Source organism: Bicyclus anynana, chromosome 17 (assembly GCF_947172395.1).
Source record: "Bicyclus anynana chromosome 17, ilBicAnyn1.1, whole genome shotgun sequence".
Lineage (NCBI taxonomy): Eukaryota > Metazoa > Arthropoda > Insecta > Lepidoptera > Nymphalidae > Bicyclus > Bicyclus anynana.
The window spans coordinates 5,191,241-5,209,037 of NC_069099.1; the positions used below are offsets into that span (position 1 = coordinate 5,191,241).

The following is a 17,797-nucleotide window of genomic DNA, read 5'->3' on the forward strand; positions in this document are numbered from 1 at the left end:
CTACATCTTCAAGTTAATGTGATAACATATGAGAGTGCATCTTCATATGCCATCAAATTAGAACGCAATATACTATAATATAATAATATATGTTACACTAGCGGACGCCCGCGACTTCATCCGCGTGGAATTCAGTTTTTCACAAATCCCGCGGGTACCATGGATTTTTCCGAAATGAAAAGTAGCCTATGTTTTAATAGAGAGTAAAATCTATTTCCATTCCATATTTCAGCTGAATCGGTTCAGTAGTAGTAGTAAAAGAGTAACAAACATCCAAGCAGCCATACAAACTTTCGCGTTTATAATATTAGTAGGATCATGGCCAACATTGGTACTATCACATTTGCTTAGCGAAGCTCAACTATTGCTTTATTTCGATTACTTACTACAAGCATCGGTGGTTCAGTGGTAGAATGCTCGCCTGCCACGCGGGCGGCCCGGGTTCGATTCCCGGCCGATGCAGCATATTTTGTTTTTTATTGTTTTTTTTTTAATTTTACGTCAATTCCTTTTTTATTCTTCTTTTTATTTTTGTACTATTTTATGTGTATTATTTGTTTTTTTGTTACAAAAACTGATTATCATTTCTAGTTTCAAAATGTTGTAGCTAAGTGCGCATATCTACCTCTCTGATAGGAAAGTCTTCCAGCATCCATTAATAAGTAAAAGGTATCTTCCGTTTATTTTTACAAAATATTGTATTATGATTTTATTCAATAATACAAAAAAAAACACATTAAAAGATAAATCTATACTAATATTATAAAGCTGAAGAGTTTGCTTGTTTGAATGCGCTAATCTCAGGAACTACTGGTCCGATTTGAAAAATTCTTTCAGTGTTAGATAGCCCATTTATCAAGGAAGGCTAAAGGTTATACATTATTCCTATATTCCTGCGGGAATAGGAACCACGCGGTTAAAACCGCACGGCATCTACTAGTATAATAACATACGAGTGAGATTGCAACGAAATCACAAACGTGCGTTTACCTTAAGCGAGACTCGTTTCAGATTGACGCCTCCACGCGAGGGTTTGAGCTCTGACAAATGACGTATGAGCAACGCTCGTAATACACGTAACGGAGAGAAAAGAGAGAAAAGAATAGGAACATCAGCTGGGAATCTTAGCAGATAACTTTGTGTCCGCCTTTTTATGACACGTTGTTTGGAGCATAAATCTTTTTTTTTGTGTTATTTACGAGTTATCTTTTTGGTATTTACAAGTTAGCCCTTGACTACAATCTCACCTGATAAGTAGTTGTAGTCATGGGCTAACTTGTAAATACCAAAAAAATAACTCGTATAATCTCACCTGATAGTAAGCGATGATGCAATCTAAGATAGAAGCGGGCTAACTTGTTAGGAGGAGGATGAAAATCCACACCACGGTTTTTATACGACATCGTACCGGAACGCTAAATCGCTCGAAGATACGTCTTTTGCCGGTAGGGTGGTAACTAAACTAGCCACGGTCGAAGCCTCCCACCAGCCAGACCTGAACCAATTAAGAAAACCCCAATCGGACCAGCCGGCGATCGAACCCAGGACCTCCGTCTTGTAAATCCACCGCGCATATCACTTCGTCATGGGCCGTCACAAATCTGTTTGGTTATGCGTGAATTATCATTATTAGACTATTTGAATGGTCTACTACGGTAGCAGGCATACAGTTAGAAGAATAGACCACCATACTGCTCTAATCCGGGTTGGCGGGATTAAGAGTTTCAATCAGTATCAGATGTGGCACCATTGTGTCTCAAAGAGCACATTTTAGCAGTCAACCTTAAAATCTGACAGTGACCGTTAAAAATTCGCCCATTATTCAAGTCCAACTACATAGCATTATAGCGGCGTGTTGGGTCTAAACTCCATATTCTCTGTTCTATAAGAAGGAAGGCATTTAGTTCGCCTTTAAAAAGGATGTTAATAATGATGTATTCTCTTAAATGTGACCATTCTAAATATAATATCCACTGCTGAGCTCGAGTCTCTTCTCAGAATGAGAGGGGTTAGGCCAATAATCCACGCTGGCCCAATGTGGATTGATAGGCTTCACACACGCAGGGAATTAAGAAAACTCTTTGGTATGCAGGTTTCCTCACGATGTTATTCCTTCACCGCTTGAGACACGTGATATTTAATTTCTTAAAATGCACACAAGTGAAAAGTTAGAGGTGCATGCCCCGTACCGGATTCGAACCCACACCCTCGAGAATCGGAGGCTTCTAAATATCATATATTATGTTGTAATATAAATATACCTAACAGGTAGGCATATTAACAAAACAACATTTTGTGTACATAGCGGTGTATGCTTTTATACAAATGGGACATTTTGCGTGAACAAATTTGTTTTAAATACCGTCTGTTTGACTCACAAACACAAACTGGTATAGTACAATGGTCTGATGAAATTATTTTTACAAATAATCGTTTTAAAATGTACACATAACCCGACAATGGACTATGGCAGCCAGACTGACACAACACGAAAATAACATTACGTGTTACCAAAATTAAATAGTTGATAACAGGGGATATTATACGGACAGCAGACAAAGGTAACCGTCCACATTTTCGCATCACAAGTATCGGACGCATCGCATCAAACGGGTTTTTTTTACTCGCCTGCTGTACAAAACTAAGAAGATTTTTTGCATAGAGGCAGTTTAGATGCCTAGAAACTCTAATAACATTTTTATTTGTGAAAATAATCTCGTAATTTTAATATTTTTCTATAACAAAATTGTATTTTCATCACGTCACCTCAAACGCCAATCATAAACTGTAACGTCATTCGCTACAAGGCATCGGTTTGTGATTGGCGCTTGCGGTGACGTGATATAATCACATCACAGCAAACGCCAATCACGCTGTTATCTCTATGAATGACGTCACTTGCTAATGTGCTGTATTTCGACCGCAAAAATTTAACGTATTTTTTGATTAATATTATTTTTTTTTCTGGTATTATTGACGGGACAAAATAAAATATAACTAATAATACTAACATAATTCAGTTTAAACACTGACACGGACTGGCGACTCCACTCTCATTCGCAGTGAGACGTTGCGTAGTGTTCGGGGAAGTGTGCAAAAGAATGGAAGGCAACAGTCCACTGTTTGGCAATCCGTATGCCGCAACGCAAAAGTTGCCCTTCCGGAGCGTTAGCATCGGCATTACCGACACATAGATTCACAGAGGACGATATATGGCTTTTTATACAATGAACTTGAAAGTCGTGATAGCCCAGTGGATATGACCTCTGCCTCCGATTCCGGAGGGTGTGGGTTCGAATCTGGTACGGGGCATGCACCTCCAACTTTTTAGTTGTGTGCATTTTAAGAAATTAAATATCACGTGTCTCAAACGGTGAAGGAAAACATCGTGAGGAAACCTGCATACCAGAGAATTTCTTAATTCTCTGCGTGTGTGAAGTCTGCCAATCCGCATTGGGCCAGCGTGGTGGACTATTGGCCTAACCCCTCTCATTCTGAGGAGACTCGAGCTCAGCAGTGAGCCGTATATAGGTTGATAACGTAACGTAGGTATACAAAGAACTTACGATCCATTGGATCCGACGCTTCCGATACTAACGATGCGAAATAGTGGACGCCTGCCTTAAAACAGCATCCGTATATAAACAGGTAATTGTGAACGCTCATCGGTCACACAAAGGGGGGAAATTCATTTATTTAACTGCGGCGCGTGTAAATTTGCGCTGCACTAACTGTAACTACGTTCGGGTTACTTTGCGGAATGGAAACGATGAGTTCGGGTGCAATTTTGAAACGGTGTAGGGTGTGTAAACGGCCGGCTAATAAAACGCTGGTTCAAGAATCGACATCTTATACTGCTATTTTGTAACGAAGTGTTATCGCCGCGTTACAACGACTTGCGGTACGGACTTGAGTGGAAACGGGGAGTATTTGTTAACAGTCAAAGGATCCTTTAACCCCACCACACATCGTCCACAAGTGCGTGACTCCACTCAAGGTTATTCTCTGCCATTCTAGGGTCTTATTTTAATTTGTTAATTAAGTTGTCCTGACAAGTGTTATGAATCATAACCTTTGTTCGACATTAGTTTTCATAAATTTGTAATCACTTTTGAGTCCTATAATAGAAGTTTTTTTTAGGTAGATCTCAACAATGTCAGTCTCTAAATAACACCACACAAACCAAATTACATGCAGTGCAAGTCTATTCTTGCATCTTATGGATACCGAAATAAATTACGTCAAGACACTTAGTGCCTGTTTGGTAAATTCCAACAAGTGACAAGGAAAAAGTTCGTGTATAAGCAATCCAACACTTATCAGAAGGTGAAAAAAGCCCTTTACGACACCCTAACGCCGTAAGATTATTGCCGCGACAAAACAGTTTCAATACCACTGAGTTCACCAAATTTCCATACAAATCCGTCTGAAACAAAACCGGGAAAAGCCTCATTTATTAACAACGTGTAAATTTGTACTGCAGCAACAACAGCCTGCGCTACTTAGCGAAATTAAAACGATAATGCCCCCGAAGCTCCAAATTTCCAATTGGCAAAGCGCACAACGGAATAAAACAACGGCTTTAACGCTAAACCTCTATACCGTTAAAATTTGGTACGTACACACTGGGGTCTGCAGAGTAAATGAAAATCTCGCTGATTAAATTATAAATATTGCTTTAAAATATCAGTAGGTATATGCTTCGAAGCTGCACTAACATTAGAGAGTTAATCCAGTGTCTGTAAACAGCAAAATCACCAGGACTACATATTGAGTAACAAAAGAAAAATATGTATAGATGTTTAGAATTTTTGTCTGTCTGTTATTCAATATTAGGACTACTGAAAGCATTTATAAACAGTTATAACAGGCTTTTAAGCTAATCTTCTTTTTTTAAATCCTTTCTTACCTATTGGTGCATATGATCGAAACAATTTTTACCAGACTGATCTACCCAGATCCAAAACAGACCGGCAGCCTTCATCTCCACTTCATGGACCGGTTTCATGTCACCTTTACCTTCACCTACATCGCTTTTTCGTTTCTCATCTCATCTATATAATATTATGTCATCGTTATGCAAATTTTGAAAATTAAACTTAAAATGCATTCCTGCGAATACTATGTAACAATTCTCGGGATTAAAACAACTAATAGAAAAAAGAACTGAAGCTCAGGTCATCAAAAATCCACCACATCGGAATATTTTCGGAAAGTTTTTTGCATTTTTCAGCGTAAGTCTACTTTCATATTCCCTAACGTTAGCTTTTTCCCACAATAATATTATAAGGCTACAGTGGAAAAATTTTCAAGCGGAGAGGCCTATAAGTAATATCCACTCGAAGATGCAAGTAGGTCATGACCTGTACGCTCCCGATCATTTATATTGATGCTCGGAATCAACGTGACTCTTTGCAACCTCTTTGGCTATATTTCTTTTATCTCACTCTGCCTTAATGATTGAAAGTACCATGTTGATACGTGGCTTATTTGGTTCATGTAGTCTAGATGTCATCAATCTCTTTGGCTATATTTCTTTTATCTCACTGTGCCTTAATGATTGAAAGTAACATGTTGATACGTGGCTTATTTGGTTCATGTAGTCTAGATGTCATCAATCTCTTTGGCTATATTTCTTTTATCTCACTGTGCCTTAATGATTGAAAGTACCATGTTGATACGTGGCTTATTTGGTTCATGTAGTCTAGATGTCATCAATCTCTTTGGCTATATTTCTTTTATCTCACTGTGCCTTAATAATTGAAAGTACCATGTTGATACGTGGCTTATTTGGTTCATGTAGTCTAGATGTCATCAATCTCTTTGGCTATATTTCTTTTATCTCACTGTGCCTTAATGATGAAAGTACCTTGTCGATGCTTAGGTCATTTGGTTCATGTAGTCCAGACTACATTTACAGGTAAAAAATAAATTTCACTGTTGACAGTAATTGAGAAGTATGACATCCATATCAAATCGGTAATGAAAACTGAGACTTCTAAAGTTAGAAAAACCAGACTTCTAAATAGGACCTCTTGAAAAGAAATTATTGAAGGTCAAAGTTAATAATAGTCTGTTTTTGGTGGTCTGTGAATGTCACTTATTAAGATTAATGATGTTGATTTAGCAACTGAAGCTCAGTTTTACATATTTACGTATTTAACATAGAAAGAGAGTTTTATTAGATATGTATTTGTTTCTCAGATACTTTGGGCTTAAGAAAAATAATCATAGGAATAATTTCAGATCAAGAAACTAAGGACAAATAAACGTTATTTATATAATTCCAGATATATTACACTGAACTAATGATAAACAAATGTTATACATTTTACCCGTAAACATTTCATATTCAAATTGAATGAAGCGATCTAAATAAACAGTTTAATGAACCAATCATTTCCAAATGTTAACGAAAATAAACACCCTTAAAATGTTTGCGAGGATCAAATGTAAAAACACGGCGAACGAAATTGGCCTGCCACCGACATTCACGTTCAGTCAGAACTCAACTCAGAATCCAATAAATATGTTTACGGACGCGGACGGTATTTCCATACGCTAATTTTCCATCAATAAGTGACTCTCCATCTCCATGATCCGCAATATTCGAGACGTTTGTGTAAAGCAGATATAATCAAATTAAACGGAAATAGTTTCCACTTTCGTTCCAACTTTTCCGTATTTTTCTTTAACAATCGATACGATATACGAAACCTAAAGGGGTGTGGATTTTCATCCTACTCCTAACAAGTTAGCCAGCTTCCATCTTAGATTGCATCATCACTTACAATCATGTGATATTGCAGTCAATGGCTAACTTGTAAAGAATAATAAAACTATATTTATATATACACAAGAAATATTAAATCGTTTCAACTTCTTCACCAAGACGTAAATTATAGAACGTAAGATGGAAGAAGAACGTTATAAAAACAACGCAAATATACATTAAAGTTTATGAGATAATTATCAAAATCGAGCCCGATTAAAACGTAGGTACCTATATATCGAATAGCCATTGAAGGTTTAAGGAAATTTTACGCATGGAATTCGCAAATGTAGTCAATAGATTTATAAGAACGGTAATAAAATTCTTTTTGCCAGGTAAATCTGGTTAAACTACATATGCTAAATGCGAAAATATAAACCGGCCGTGCATGAGTTAAGAATAATTTACGCAAGTAATAATTAATAAAAATAAACATACATACAGCCGAACGTAGAACCTCCTCCTTTTAGGAAGTCGGTTAAAAATAGGTTCTAAAGAACTGTACAATACAATAAATAATAAAAGATAATTCCGTTTCAAATGCAACCTATAGGTACAACATGCGAAAACCTCAACAGCCATAGAAGAGTTGTGGACAACTGCTGCACAGATGGTTTGGAGAACAGTATTAAACTCCTTTTGTTAGGTGAAACGCATCTGACAAAATAATAAAACATCGAACCATAGAAGAGTAACGCAAAAATTACGCGTAGAATGTACAAAATGTTGTAAAGAAATAAAAAAAAACGCTAACAACATCAATAACAAACGGAACGTGCCCGCCAAGTAATGCCGGGGCACGATTCAAAAGCAGAAAACGACGCGCGTTCGTCACAGTTTGCGACACATTTCCTTAACATCCGTAATAGTCTAAGAGCCAGCGATAGCCAGACATTCGTCATTCTAGAAAAGCTAGAAGCTCCTACCGTAGGTAAGTACGGTAGCCAAAATAATAAGGAGTTTGGGAAGGGGGGAAAAATTTAAAAACGGTTCATTAGATCCAGAGATTATCCCTACAACACCACAACCTTTACGTCTGTATAATATTAGTATCTTATATAATGTTTTTGAAAAGGGTTGCCGTAAAAGGAGTAGAAAGAAGGAAGAATACCTGGCTACAAAATATATAAAAGAGTCGACTGGCATAAAGACAAACGGAAAGGCAGAATGCACTGCCAGGGACAAGGAGAAGTTTTAAAAAGATGACCGCTGACCGCCAAGGAGAGGCACTTAAGAAGAAAGGGTTGCCGTGAAGCTAACTGACTGGCGACTGGGCGTATATTTTCTCATAATATTATGCCGAGGATAATGTAAAAAAAAATACTGTATTCTAAGACGCTTGAGGGTCTGGGCCTACTTTTTTCAAAAAGAACAAAAGCACAATCTATGAGCCTCAGGCACAATAACTGCATTCGGTAATTTTTTTGCCGTTGTTTTCGGCAACGATCCGGCATTCAATCGCAATGTTTAAACCTTCAAAGTAAGCACGGTCAAAACCTCATAATTGGCTACCGTATTGACCTATGGTAGGAGCATGAAACGACAAACTTTCAGCTTTAATAAAACGACGAATGTCTATCTGTCGCTGGCTCTCCGTCTATAAATATTTCCACAGTACCGACACGTCTTTATAATAAAAACATCAGTGGAATCGTCACTAGGATGGGGGGAAAATAGCGGGACATTAGGACGCGATAAGTTCGCAACTGCTCACTATTCTGCACAATGTACATAAAATGAGCACAATAAATATGGGGGGCGTGGAGTAGGCCGCAGGTGCGGAGGAGCGTCGAGTTTTTCGATAGACGAATACAGTATACTTCGCACACCTACGACCAGATTCATATCGTTTCATTGAATGAATGAATGGATGGATGAACTAATGAACGTATGAATGAAGAATATTTTAATGCATGAAAATGTATGTTGATGAATCTATTACAGTTAAAATTGAGCCTTTAACATTTTAACATATTTGGTGTCATCATCATTTACAACCTATATTCGGCTCATATTCATAGTGGCAGTTTGATACTGTTATTATCGCGTTAACGTAAACGCGAATTTCTAAGGAATTGAAACAGCGCCATCTAGTGGCACTACTGCACAGCTGTTTCAATTCCAAATTAATTGGCGTTATCGAAATGATATCTAAACGGGTGCCGTCTCGATTTTAATCATCTACATTTCAGAGATCACAAACTATACCTACATTTATATAGAACAATTACTCTGCTGACGTAGAATCTACATCTACTATGTAAGAATGAAACTAACAAGAGAGGGTTCTAGTTGATAAAGTGGTTATCGGTCAGTGGTAGAACTAATTGGGTCAATGGTTCTCGAAAGATACTGAACTTTGCAATGGTAAGTTCTCCGTTCAATGTCTCGAATTTCCGACGAGCTTGTTCATCTCTCGTTCATTAAAATGAACTTTGTATCGCTCATTATCTAGTTAAATGTTATGACCTTTTCACGGTAACATTTTGTAAATAAATAATAATCATTTGCAAAATTAATTAAATGATAATTTATTCATAAGATAGACAAAGCTTCATCGTATGTGAATTTTATGACTATCTTCGAAAACAGCCCGGGTTCTAATTAATCATAAGCTTATATAAGCAACGCGGCGTAAACAAAATTCAGTGAATATCAATTTGGTTTCGTTTGAAAAACGATATTTAGGAACCCTAATAGATAGGTACAAAACTAGTCAGATGTTTTATTACTTTACGATTGATTGCTTTTTAATTTTTCGTCCGTAAGTCCGATCCAAGATCAGCCGATAGACGTCCACTGCAGGTTAAAGGCATTTTGTAGGAACTTCCAAACATCACGAAACTGAGCCACCTGCACCCAGCGAATCCCTGCGACTCGCTTGATGTCGTCAGTCCACCTGGCTGGGGGGTCGGCCAACACTGCGCTTTCTAGAGCGGGGTCGCCATTCCACCACTTTGGGACCACAACGTCCATCGGCTCTTCGAACTATGTGCCCCGCCCATTGCCACTTCAGCTTTGCAACTCATTGAGCCATGTCGGTGACTTTGGTTCTTCTGCGGATCTCCTCATTTCTGATTCGATCACACAGATATACTCCTAACATTTTGTTATTAGTTTTGATTTATTTATTTTTAAAAGTATTTCCGTTTATTTTAAAATGTGCTTCAGTATTTTTTTTATTTTAGGTGGAGTCTTAAAATGACGCGACGCCAATATTTATTACGTGTGCGAACACAACTTATTCGTGAAAAACTCGTTCGCGAACAACAAAGGGGTGAGATATATCTTCGGCGTTGGCCAGGTGCGGCATGATAACGCTGACGTCACGTTCCGCCGTGATTTAGACGCGACCTTCCAATACTATTGTATGAGAAACTAAGAAATTTCCTTAGCATTATATTTTGCTATCTGGTTAGTTTAGGTAGGTAACCGATTTTGAGGTGAACCGCCCAATCCAGTTCGGCTGGGCTACGTTCGGAAAACTCCGCGACATCTTTACGTCCAAAATTCTTCAGTGCATATGGAAAACAGCCTTCGATCAGTGCGTTTTTTTAAAGTTAGCACTTGACTACATTGTCACCTGATGGTAAGTGTTCATGCAATCTATACTAATTTTATAAAGCTGAAGAGTTTGTTTGTTTGTTTGTTTGATTGAAGGCGATTGAATCTCAGGAACTACTGGTCAGATTTGAAAAATTCTTTCAGTGTTAGATAGCCCATTTATTTTTTTATCCTCGTATTCCTGCGGCATCGGGAACCACGCAGGTGACACCCCGCGGCGTCTACTAGTCTAAGATAAAAGCGGGCTAACTCGTTAGAAGGATGAAAATTCACACTCCTTTCGGTTTCTACACGGCATCGTACTGGAACGCTAAATCACTTTTCGGTACGTCTTTTCCGGTAGAGTGGTAACTAGCCACGGCCGAAGCCTCCTCCTAGACAGAAGCCAAGCTCAAAGCGCGTTATCGAATAAGAAATAACGAGAATCGTAAAAGTATTAGAAGAGTAGTGCTTCAGGTGTTGCAAATATATAAAGACACTAGCAGACGCCCGCGACTTTGTCTGCGTGGAATTTAGTTTTTCAGATATCCCTCAGGGTCCATGCATTTTTCCGGGATGAAAATTAGCCTATGTGTTAATCCAAAATAAAATCTATTTCCATTACAAATTTCAGCCAAATCGGTTCAGTAGCTGCGGTGTTAAAGAGTAACAAACATCCATACAAACTTTCGCGTTTATAATATTAGCAGGATAGGATAGAAAGCGGTAATCACTTAACACCAAGTGACACACATGCTCGTTTAACCGCTATATCGATTAAATTCTATACAGTAGATTGTTCTGTATCTGTACACAGAACAGAGGCTCTAGTTGCAGTTTGATACTGTTACTATCGCGTTAACGTAAACGCGAATTTCTAAGGAATTGAAACAGTGCCATCTAGTGGCACTACTGCACAACTGTTTCAATTCCATATAAATTCGCGTTTACGTCAACGCGATAGTAACAGTATGAAAATATTGAAAACTCCCACTAGGCACACAGGAAAGCTATGGCAACGTTTTGAAGCTGGATCCTTGAATCGCATTCATTTGTCTATTACTGTATTCACGCCATACATCTAATGCCACTGTTGCCATGAATATGTAAAACTAACAGCGAATTGATACAACATTCCTATGCGGTAGAAGCAATTACATTAACCATTTACCGACATAGTGTAAGAGGTATAATGATAGTTACCACGTGCGAGATACGATCGCCGTAACTACCGGTAACTAGTGTAATATTTACGACTTTTTCCTGGCTATTATCGTTAACGTAAAGGAAATTTCAGAACTATTATGTTATTGTAGCGGTAGAAACCATACAAAGTATTTATACTCAGAGGCACAATTATCGGCCCACCTTATTACAGAATACCTATACTAAAGTTGATGGATAATTGTGCCTCTGAGTATATTTACCGTTACAAATATAGTCCGACAAGAATTTGGTTTTTTAAAAACGGTCTGTCTGTGCATTGTAACTTCTCATCATCATCATCATCATTATCAACCCATATGCGGCACACTGCTGAGCTTGAGTCTTCTCTAAGAATGAGCCAGCGTGGTGGACTATTGGCCTAACCCCTAGGCCAATAGTCCACCACACTGGCCCAATGAGGATTGGTAGACTTCACACACGTAGAGAATTAAGAAAATTCTCAGGCATGCAGGTTGGATTTAATTTCTTAAAATGCACGTAACTGAAAGTTGGAGGTGCATGCCCCGGACCGGATTCAAACCTACGCGCTCCGAATCGAAGGCAGAGGTCATATCCACTGGGCTATCACATCTGACCGGTTAAATAATACCTATCAATAATAAAGTAACAGTATATAGGTGTTAAGCAGTAAGTCTTAATCCGAATAATTAATCAAACCCCAAAACTGCGATCACAATTTTACACTAGCCAATAAAGCATTCTCAATTTTGAGGGGAAAATTTAAATTGAGTTACTACCGAATTTTCCGTCGATTGATTTAGGAGCTTATTCTGGACCGGTTAATTTTAAAACTTTGCTAACTAACCCTGGCTTAGAGCCTGTCGATTAGACTGGTTTGAATGCTTGAAAAGCTGTTACTATATTTTATCGCCGTTCTAACTTTAATGTAACATTGAAGAAAACATGTGACATTGATATTATTTACAGTGAACAAATACAACTCTTGGAAAACGAAACTTTTGGCCGATGGGAGAAAGACTACCGGCAAATACGTACCGCCAAGCGATTTGAGCGTTCCGGTACGTTTTCGTGTAGAAACCGAAAGGGCTGCGGATTTTCATTCTACTCCTTACAAGTAAGCCCGCTTACATCTTAGATTGCATCATCACTTAGATAGATATATACTTTACTATCCTTACTTTACTTTACGATACTTACCATCAGGTGAGATTGTAGTCAAGGGCTGACTTATAAAGAATAAAAAGAAACTGTACAGTCGAACTGTTCAAGTGAGGAGTAAAGAACAGAGCTGATTATTTGCGGCTGTTGTATTTTAAATTTTTCAGTAACAATGACAATTTTCAAGTTAATTTTTGTTTATTTAACAGTACCTTCACAACGTATCATCTGCATTTGTTTTATGTTATTAATACTTTGGCTCCAGAACTCCAAACACATCTGTGTTTGGAATTCTAAAGACATTTTATAATAGTTTCCATTTCGCAAATACACCAGCGTCAGGATTTTGTGCACTGGCCCGTATAATAAGTTTTAATTGGTGCCATACCAAAGTTGTGTTGGCGACAGTGTTTGGCATGTTTTTCAAATATTTGTATACGTATATTTTGGTGTGACGTGCTCCTGCGGGACTAGTTGGCCAATTGGGTAATAAGTTGGCCACGACTTGGTAATTGGTAAAGTTATGTGTGTTCACTAACACATGTTATTTGTGCTGGCTGGAGTTCTAGTTTCATCCATTTGTTGAAAGGGGGATGATTTTTGATCATACTATATTGGCATGTTTGGCAACCTTAACCATTCGCCGGAGAATACTAAAGACTATATTATTCTCGTAGGGATAATGCATAGCCTGCCTCGATAAATGGGCTCTCTATCACTGAAAGAATTTTTCAAATCGGATCAGTAGTTCTTGAGATTAGTGCGTTCGAGCAAACAAATAAAAAAAACTTCAGCTTTATAATACTAGTATACCTACGAGAAGATGTTATTAAAACCGTCTCACTCGAGGAAATCACATAGACTAATTTTCTAGAATTTTCACGTCAAATCAATCTTCAATAAGTCTTTTACCATTTCGAAATTTTTTCAATGAATATTGCATAATTTTATTTCCGGTTGTTTCTCGGATATTATTCAGAAACCAAGACCTCGCAATTCGAAGCTACATAAGCCCTGGAACACCGAGGCAATTAATTGCTCTTATGTGAAACATAATTATTATACCTAATGTCTTCGACACAATGCTAGTCACAAACGGTCAATTATTCTCACGTTTCTTTAGCACCCACGACTATAATTGATCGTGTGTTGGTCACTGCGTACATGACTTGTATAGTATGCCGCGTGGGTACTGCCGTTTGCTTTTCAGAAACGTGAGAATAATTGACCGTCAATGGCGACCTCAATGAGCACATATTTATGGTCAAAGATCCAAAGATATTAGAAATATCATCTCATCGTTAGTGATAAGAAATAAATGATAGATAATGTTCACAGTGACACATTGCCAATAGGTTGCCTAGTTAAATTGCGGTTAAACACGTTTTTTTTATAAAAAATCTAGCAAACCATGAACTAGATCAAAAACAACCTAACAGTTAAATAAAGCATAAAATGAGCTTTTATTTGACATATTAGATATCTAAATAATTGATAAGCGTACATAAATAAAATTACTTAAATTTTTATATCTGGAAACCCAACAGTTGCAGTGTGAAAGCAACCCTTACTTATTTAATTCTTTTGGGTATATTTTATTAACCAGTGTATGATTTTTTTTTCCGTCATTGGTTTAAATAAATAAAAAAAAAATATTTAAGTGGACGCCCTTAAAACAATGTGTCAATGTGAATATTTTGTATCATTTATTTCTTATCCCAATTAAATAACAGATGAGAGTATATATTTCTTACGCCGGATCTCGTACTATGTTTGGCGTAGTTTCCACAGAACTAAAATAACATTTACTACCACTCCACTGTTAGTGTCTGATGATGCCCACTCGAAAATTCTGGAACTTGTTATCGCGACTTGCGCCATAACCCCAGAGGCTTAAGCGGTCGTATCTGACCGGAGTTTTATCGTCTGGATATACGTTCGCATGGTAATGTGGCTGGGGTGTAAAGGCTTTACTGAAAAACTTTGTGACACGAGCTTGATGGGATTATCTAGACTTTGGGATGATGATATATCTAGACTTATGTAGATGTAGGTATTCCGCGGTGAGCAAAGAAGGATAGATTCTGTTTACATTTGTACAGATTTATGTAATTAATTGAATGTTGCTACGTTTTTCAATTCTTAGCTATGTTTATAAAATATAAAACACTTTAAAAATTAAAATGTACAATATTATTATAGGTATTAGTATAAATCACCTGCAGTTAAATCTCGCAATATTTTTTACTAAGCCTAAAGTTACTTGGTAGTGATCGCTTTAGGACTATAGATAGATAATAAGCGATAAGGCCGCCGCCGATAGTAATATATTACTTTTTTTATATATTTCTGTTCTATGTATATTTTTTTCATGTGGTACACAAATAATAGTGTAAATGAATAAATAAATAAGTTTATTTAATTACACTAATTTGTTCACCACAATTTTTTATAACTTAATTATAGTTGTAACTAAGTAAATGATAAAAAGAATAGAATTTAGTGTTTATTATCAAACTTAGCGTTTTATGCCCATTCGGATAGTGTTAAAGTTTAATGATACACATCGCATTATCCTGTTTATTTCTGCCAAGTTTTTTGTAACCCACCAAGTTTATGAGAAAAATAGAGCGGATATTAGTTTTGTTGAAAAACAATTTTGATTACGCCAAGTGCCCTCGTATAATAGAGCCATTTAGAAAAGTTTGATGGTCGTTCGCGGGTTCACTCTTATGGCTCATCTACACCATCGTCCGTGATGGACTAATGTAAGCGATCACAATCGTGTAAAGGGCATTATCGTCTTGTATTTGTATAAATTAACAATTTGTGTTCGGTAAAAATCGAACGTGCGAACGAGTGAATGCTTAGTCTATGAATTTTCGTATCTATACTAATATTATAATGCTGAAGAGTTTGTTTTTTTGTTTGGTTGAACGCGCTAATCTCAGGAACTACTGGTCTGATTTGAAAAATACTTTCAGTGTTAGATAGCCCATTTATCAAGGAAGGCTATAGGCTATATATTATCCCCATATTCCTAAGGAAACGAAAACCAAGCGGGTGAAACCGCGCGGCGTCAGCTAGTTAGTTCTATGCGGCGTCAGATAATGTAGTTTGTATTACAGGTGTGTGCTATCGAAGATTGAGAATTTTCATCCTTTCTCTTCAGAAGCAGTCTGGGAGTTCCCAAGGTTGATGGTGTTATTACCCGCACCATTATCAGTAATAATATCTGATAGTAATAGTTGAAGAGTAAAACATTATCATAATAAGCCCGCCAACCCGCAATAAAGCAATCTGGTGAGTCTCAGCTTCATATCCCCTCTCATACCAGGGAGGCATCGCTCTGTAGTAGGTCGTTAAAATAATAAAGATACTATGTAAAACTGATGATAAGAGATAAGTCGTGTTATCATAAGAATAAAGGAATAGTTGAAGCAGCCAAAGCAGTGATCAGAGACGGAAAATTCTGAATAGTATAGAGCATATTATCGTTTCTTGGGCCATATCCACATACTAAAGCGTCCGATTCTGACCCAAGTTTTATAGGCACAATAAACGTTTCACATGGTAATGCGACCGGCTAGGAAAAGTTTGAAGGAAAAAACTTGTAACGGCTCATCGGTAATGCCATCAAGGCGAAGTATACTTCGCAATTGAGAGTCTAGTGTTACGCACTTTCGATATAAATCGGCCAAGTATTTTTTTTTTCTTTGACGGACCAAGAATAAAATTATAACTTACTAGTTTCATTGGTCAAGTCGTGACTTTGATTTTCTTTATAGCGGTTCTTCGGTAATGCCATCAAGTCGAAGAATAGTTTGAGTTACTGCATTGGAGTCTATACGCAATTTCGATTTATATCGGATAAGTATTTGTTTTCTTTGATGGACCAAGAATAAAATTTAACTTACTTGTTTCATTGGTCAAGTTGTGGTGTTGATTTTCTTTATAACGGTTCTTCGGTAATACCATCAAGTCGAAGTTTGAAATTGAGATACGGTGTTGGAGTCTAGTGTTACGCACTTTCAATATAAATCGGCCAAGTATTTTTTTTTCTTCGACGGACCAAGAATAAAATTATAACTTACTAGTTTCATTGGTCAAGGCGTGGCTTTGATTTTCTTTATGCTCTTCGGTAATGCCATCAAGTAGAAGAATAGTTTGCAATTGAGATACGGTTTTGGTGTCTAGAGTTACGCAGTTTCGATTTATATCGGCCAAGTATTTTTTTTTTCTTCGACGGACCAAGAATAAAATTATAACTTACTAGTTTCATTGTCAAGTCGAGGTTTTGATTTTCTTTATGGCTTCTTCGGTAATGCCATCAAGTCGAAGAATAGTTTGCAATTGAGTTTCGGTGTTGGAGTCTATGCGCAATTTCGATTTATATCGGTCAAGTATTTGTTTTCTTTGATGGACCAAGAATAAAATTTAACTTACTAGTTTCATTGGTCAAGTTGTGGCTTTGATTTTCTTTATAGCGGTTCTTCTGTAATGTCATCAAGTCGAAGAATAGTTTACAATTGAGATACGGTTTTGGAGTCTAGTGTTACGATTTATCTATACACTTTTGATTTATATCGGCCAAGTATTTTTGTTCTTCGACGGACCAAGGATAAAATAATAATTTAATAGTTGGTCAAGTTATTGTGGCTTTGATTTTCTTTATACCGGTTCTTCTGTAATGTCATCAAGTCGAAGAATAGTTTGCAATTGAGATATTTCAGATGCATCACTCGATGTTTCCAAGAATTAGTTACCTAGTCATAAAAAATAGGAATTAAATTATTTATTTTATACTAGCAGACGCCACTCACTCGCGTGGTCCCCGTTCCCTTAGGAATACGGGGATAAATTATAGCCTATAGCACTCGGGGATAGTGTAGCTTTACAACAGTAAAATATTTTTTCAAATCAGTTCAGTAGTTCCAGAGCCTATTCAAAACATACAAACAAATCTTTCCTCTTTATAATTTTAGTATAGATTATACACTTTTTTTTTCAATAAAAATATTAGTTTATAAGCAACAATAATATCTCCAACGAAAGATCATAAGCTCATGTGTTTATAATACGATTACAAGATACTCACGGATCAATAGCTTATCGGCTTATAACCCGTAAGATAAA

The 17,797-nt window shown here is 37.1% G+C and overlaps 1 protein-coding gene and 1 non-coding gene across 7 annotated transcripts in view; one reads left to right on the plus strand and one right to left on the minus strand.

The window, feature by feature from the left end:
- Positions 1-17,797, minus strand: part of LOC112054245 (furin-like protease 2) — a 373,473-nt gene that overhangs the window by 50,760 nt on the left and 304,916 nt on the right. The window lies entirely within an intron of this gene.
- On the plus strand, positions 392-462 carry Trnag-gcc (transfer RNA glycine (anticodon GCC)). The gene has a single exon. It is a non-coding gene; the product is annotated as a tRNA-Gly (tRNA).